The 6511-nt window shown below is 38.3% G+C and overlaps 1 non-coding gene across 1 annotated transcript; it reads right to left on the bottom strand.

Moving 5' to 3' along the window:
* Window positions 1-796: 796 nt before the first annotated feature.
* Window positions 797-902, bottom strand: LOC112760418 (small nucleolar RNA R71). Its single transcript, XR_003180860.1, has one exon. It is a non-coding gene; the product is annotated as a small nucleolar RNA R71 (small nucleolar RNA).
* Between the last annotated feature and the right edge of the window lie 5609 nt (window positions 903-6511).

Genomic DNA, 6511 nt, shown 5'->3' with positions numbered 1-6511 from the left:
TTAGCACTAGCATTTTTCCTTAATTTCTAAAATTAAGTTTGGTATTACCTAGTTGATTTTATTTTAATTTTCCCGTTTAATTTGCTTATTAATTTTTTGAATTTTTCTCTCTAATTTTAGTCATCAATTTCGAATTTTATTTCTTTATTTTATTTAGTATTTTTATTTTATTATTTCACATAGGTTACCTCACAGGAAATTCTCTACACTCTGACGTAGAGAGTCCCATCTTTTCTTGTGTTCTGTCTGTTTATGAGCAGGAACAGGGACAAGGAACCTCTTTTAGACTTTGATCCTGAATCCGAAAGGACTTTTAGGCGGCATTTATAACAAGCAAGACTTTACAAAGCCGCAGAGTCCCACATGTATCATAATAATCATGCTGCTAATACCAATGTGGCAAATCCAATTGGGAATGAAGAATCTAGGAGAGTGCTTGGCTCATACAATGCTCCCAATGCAGATCTTTATGGAAAAAACATTGTGGTGCCTCCAATAGCTGCAAACAATTTTGAACTGAAGCCTCACCTTGTCACTCTTGTGCAACAAAATTGTCAGTATCATGGACTTCCTCATGAAGACCCGAATCAATTTATCTCTGATTTTCTGCAGATTTATGATACTATGAAGACTAATAGAGTAAATCCTGAGGTGTATAAACTTATGCTCTTCCCACTTTCTATGAGGGATAGAGCAAAGCTATGGTTAGATTCTCAACCCAAGGAGAGTCTGGATACTTGAGACAAGGTGGTTACTGGATTTCTAACTAGGTTTTTTCCACCACAAAAGCTGACTAAGCTGAGGGTGGAAGTTCAAACTTTTAGACAGAAAGAGGGTGAGAACCTTTATGAAGCTTGGGAGAGATTCAAGCTACTGACTAGACAATGCCCTCCAGACATGTTCTCTAAGTGGACTCAGCTGGATATCTTTTATGAGGGCTTAAGAGAAATGTCCAAGATGAGTTTAGATCATTCTGCAGGCGGTTCATTACACATAAAGAAGATGCCAGAGGAGACTACTGAGCTCATTGAGTTGGTTGCTAACAACCAATTTTTATATGCTTATAACAGGAATCCTGTGAACTCTGAGACCTCTCAGAAGAGAGGCGTGTTAGAAGTGGAAGCTGTTAATGCTCTTCTTGCTCAAAACAAGCATATGTCTCTGCAAATAAATCTACTTACTCAACAATTGAGTGGAATGCAAGTTTCAGCTGTCAACACCCAAATTTCACCTCAAGAGGTCCCTTATGACATGACAGGTAACTTTATCCAAAATGAGAATTATGATTATGCTCAATCTTCTTCTGAACAGGTCAATTACATGGGGAGTGGTTCTAGAAACCCCAATAATGATCCATATTCTAAGACCTACAATCAAAGGTGGAGAAATCACCCAATTTTGGGTGGAGAGACCAACCTCAGAGACCTCAGAATTTTAACAATAATTCTCAGGGCGGTTTCCAACAGAATAATCATAATAACCGCCAATTTCAGTCTCATCAACAACAACCACCTCAGCAGGCAAATTCTCAGCCCCAACAAAATTCTAATTAGGAGACAATGATGAATAGTTTTATACAGGAAACCAGAGCTTCCATTAGAAACTTGGAGGTGTAAATGGGCCAATTGAGCAAGCAAATACCTGAGAGGTCTTCAAGTACATTTCCTGGTGATACAGTGGTGAACCCAAGAGAAGATTGCAAGCTATTCAATTGAGAAGTGGTAAAGTAGCCGGCTCTAAGACCAAGGTCAATGAGGGACTAGTTGAAAAAGAATCTCCAGAGGAGAAGAAGGAAGAAGTAGAGCACGCCCCTCCAAAGCGTGCAGACAACCCATTCCCAAACTCTCTTGACACATATCCTATATTACCAAAGGCTCCTGAATACAAGCCAAAAATGCCATATCTTCAGAGGCTTCAGAAAGCTTCCAAAGACAAGCAATTTTCTAAATTTTTAGAGGTCTTCAAGAAGCTGCAGATCAACATTCCTTTTGTAGAGGCTCTAGAGCAAATGCCTCTTTATGCTAAATTTATGAAAGAATTACTGACTAACAGGAGGAATTGGAAGGAACAAGAAACAATGATGTTAACCAAGGAATGCAGTGCTATTATTCAATATAACCTTCCTGAGAAGATGCAGGATCCAGGGAGTTTTGTAATTCCTTGCACCATTGGAGATGTCACCATTCATAGAGCTTTATGTGATCTTGGAGCTAGCATCAATCTCATGCCACTTTCAGTGATAAAAAAGCTTCAAATTAAGGAGGTAAAACTCACTCGTATTTCTCTTCAACGTGCTGATCTTTCTATTAAATTGCCTGTGGGTGTTGTTGAGGATTTACTTGTGAAAGTAGGACCATTTATTTTTCCTACTGATTTTGTTATATTAGACATGGAAGAGGATATCAAATCCTCTATTATTCTTGGTAGACCTTTTTTAGCTATAGGTAGAGCTTTGATTGATGTGCAAAAGGGTAAATTAACCCTGAGAGTCAATGAAGAACAGGTGGTCCTTAATGTTTTTGAATCTCTCAAGCACCCTAATGATTCTGAAGGGTGTATGAAATTGATGTTGTTGAACCGCTTGTTCAAGAGGTACTAGAAGATGAGGTACTTGATGATGTTCTAGAACCTATTTCTGAATATGAACTAGTTGAAATTGATGATTCACCACCCCAGAAAGTAGTGATGAATATGCCTAAAAGGGAAGAGGAAACCCCCAAGCTTGAGTTCAAACCTTTACCTCCTTCTCTGAAATATGTGTTCTTGGGTGAAAATGATTCATATTCAGTGATTATTAGCTCTTCTCTGAAGCCTGAGCAGGAAGAGGCGCTTATTTTAGTGCTCAGGAGCCAAAAACAGCTCTTGGGTGGACCATTGGTGATTTAAAAGGGATTAGTCCAACCAAGTGTATGCACAAGATCCTTCTTGAAGATGATGCTAAACTAATTGTGCAATCACAAAGAAGACTCAATCCAACTATGAAAGAGGTGGTCCAAAAAGAGGTAATGAAACTATGGGAAGCAGGTATTATTTACCCTATTTCTGAAAGCCCTTGGGTAAGTCCTGTGCAGGTAGTTCCTAAGATAGGAGGGATGACAGTGGTCAAGAATGAAAAGAATGAGCTTATTCCTACAAGAACAGTCACAGGATGGAGAATGTACATAGATTACAGGTGGCTCAACACTGCTACAAGAAAGGATCATTTCCCCTGCCTTTCATTAATCAGATGCTTGAGAGGTTAGCTGGTCATGCCTTTTATTGTTTTCTAGATAGATATTCTGGATATAATCAAATTGCAGTGGACCCTCAAGATAAAGAGAAGACAGTATTCACATGCCTTTTTGGAGTATTTGCTTACCAAAGAATCCCATTTGGACTTTGTAATGTTCTAGCAACTTTTTAGAGGTGTATGCTTTCTATTTTTTTTGATATGGTTGAAAAATTCATTAAGGTAATTATGGATGATTTTTCTGTCTTTGGTAATTCTTTTGAATCCTGCCTTAAGCATTTATCTCTGGTCTTAAAACGGTGTCAAGAATCAAACCTTGTTTTGAATTGGAAAAAATGTCATTTTATGGTTACAGAAGGTATTGTTCTTGGACACCGGATTTCAAGTAAGGGGATTGAGGTTGATAGAGCAAAGGTTGAGGTAATTGAAAAATTACCACCTCCAGCTAATGTTAAGGCAGTCAGGAGTTTCTTAGGTCATACAGGATTTTATAGCAGATTTATAAAGAACTTTTCAAAAATTGCTAAACCATTGAGACCCAAACACTACTTTCTGTTTGTCTGACTAAGAAAATCACTTGACCATTGTTGCTTGATCCATCAATCCTCGTGGGATCGACCCTCATTTACCTGAGGTACTACTTGGTACGACCCGGTACCTTTGCTGGTTAGTTTTTGGATTGTAAATTCCGCACCACTCATTTACTACTTACTTATTCTCATGGAGAAACTATATATTTTTCGTCACCTTCTGATAGTTTGCCTTCTCTTTGCACTTTGTCACTTTTCAGCAGTTTTCTGGCAATTCACCATCTTTTTAGTAATTTTTTGGCAGTTGGCCACTCTTGCAGTAGTTTCGTCTGTATTTTCATCTGGCAGTTCCGTCTGCTTTCCCGTCTGATAGTTTTATCTTCGTTCTCTTCCGGTAGTTCTGCCTGCGTATACTTCTGGCAGTTCCCTCTACACTACCTTCCGGCAGTTCCGTCTGCGCTTCCTTCAGACAGTGGCAGTTCTGTCCGCGCTTCCTTCAGACAGTGGTAGTTCCGTCTACGCTTCCTTTAAATAGCGATAATTCTATCGGCATTTCCTTTCGGCAGTTCCGTCTGTGCTTCCTTTAGACAGCAGCAATTTCGTCTGTGCTTCCTTCAGACAGTGGCAGTTCTGTCTGTGCTTTCTTCAGACAATGGCAGTTCTATCTGCGCCTCCTGGCAGCTATCGGTTTATGGATTTTTTTTGTTATTTTAAATAAGTTTCAAACTCAAATTGTCACTTGAGTTTGAGGGGGATGTGAGAATATATTAGGATCAATTAGCATTTGTTAGAATTATTTAGTATATCTGAATATTTATTATAGAATATTACGTCTTTATTATTAGGATTCTCTTAGCACCTATAAATACCCTTTTATATTGTAGGGTAAAGTACGATTTTGGTCCCTAAGGTAGGGGCTGAAAATTTTTTTCATCCCCGATCTTTTTTTCACTACAAAATAGTCCCAAAAGTTTCAGTTTGTTTTAAATTCGTCCTTTGGATGAAAATGTCCTTCCTCCTTCTTCCCCAAAATGCAGAAACAGAAGCAGGCATAAGCAGAATACAGAAGCAGAAGCAGAATGCAATGAAACAACAACTACAATGAAATAACACCTAGAAGAACAACACCACCAACAACAATGGATAATGAAATCAGAGCAATAACAAAAGCAAAACCAGAAGCAGAAGTAAAAATAGAAACAGAAGCAGGCAGAAACACAAAGCAGAAGCGGTAAAACAACAACAACACCTAGAAGAACAACACCAACAACAACAATGGATAATGAAATCAGAGCAACAACAAAAGTAAAACCAGAAAAAAAATTGAAAAATTAAAGAAAAAGGGGTTGCATCGGTGGTGGGGGGAGGAGGGGCTACAACGGTGAACTATGAATCGCAAGGGGAGGAGAGCTGCGGTAGTGGTGGCAGATCACGTGGAAAGGGCTACGGTAGTGGTGGTGACGCCACAAATTGCGACGAGAACGGCAATGCCATGGTGGCAGCGGCGTGGGTGTGTACTGAGGAAGAAAGGAGCGGCGGCGGCATGAAGATTCCCCACTGTCCATCACAGGCGGCGGCGCGGTGGCGCGGCGGCGCTACCTTTCCCACCCCCCCATTCTCTTTGTTTCCCCTTCTCTTTCTTCCCCCTCCCCTCGTCGTTCCCTTTCTTTCTTTTTTCTTTTTTATTTTATTTTAGAATTTTTATAGTTAGGGATAAAATGGTAATAAAAATAAAAAATTTGGTAAAAAAGAATGATTTTAAAACAAAATGAAACCTTTGGGACCATTTTGTAGTGAAAAAAAGGCTGGGGACAAAATAAATTTTCGACCTCTATGTTAGGGACCAAAATCATACTTTACCCTATATTGTATCATTCTAGATAACTTGAATACACTCAATAATACACAAATTCTTTCTCTAGTTTAGTCTCTTGTTTCTAACATTATGAAATAGGAGGAAGGTTTGACACCAACGTAGAGAGTTGGGTGGTACGGTCCTCCTTGGCCTTTTCCATGGCTTCCTCAAAGTGTTTCTGTGCACATAAAACTTAATTAGTGAAAGTAAATATGAAATCAAAATGTTAAAATTGTAAAGTATATGAAAATTGCTGATCCATATAATTGTATTCGTCATTTCTTATATGCTTATCAGAATTTAATTTTCCATTATTTTATTTTCTTTTGGTACATGGTTATCATTGATTTGAGGATTATGGATTTATGGTTTGAATGTGTTATACAACAATAATCTTTTCAAGTTTATATATTAGTGGCAATGACGATGATGATGATTGAGGGTTGGGTGGTAGTGGCAAGGTACAGTAGGAGAATGTATATGGTGGTGTGGAGAGGAGTGGGGGTGGTTTTGCGATGACAATATTTAGGTGCGGCAGTGGGAGTTGAAATAGTGGTGAGGTGTGAAGCGTGGGGTTAGTTGGTACAATTGTAGTAGGGTTTAGGCCTTAGAATTTGGTAAATTTTTTTGTTTTGTCAATGGTGAATTTGTGAAAAAAAATTAACATTGCTTATAAGGAATGATCATTTTACAATTATATAGTAATCTTATCATAGCTATCATAACCGAACCGGTAATCAACCCAGTCATACGACCGGATCACCAGGTTACTGGTTTAATCGGTGGATCACTGATTCACCCGATTAACCCGGTCATAATTAAAAAAATATAAAATTATATAAATAAAATTAAAATGATGTCTAAAACACAGCAAGTGAAAGATAATAAACTAATCTC

The sequence above is a fragment of the Arachis hypogaea genome, chromosome 16 (genome assembly GCF_003086295.3).
Source record: "Arachis hypogaea cultivar Tifrunner chromosome 16, arahy.Tifrunner.gnm2.J5K5, whole genome shotgun sequence".
Lineage (NCBI taxonomy): Eukaryota > Viridiplantae > Streptophyta > Magnoliopsida > Fabales > Fabaceae > Arachis > Arachis hypogaea.
Note: the sequence above shows the minus strand (reverse complement) of the source record. Positions and strands in the feature narration are given on the sequence as shown.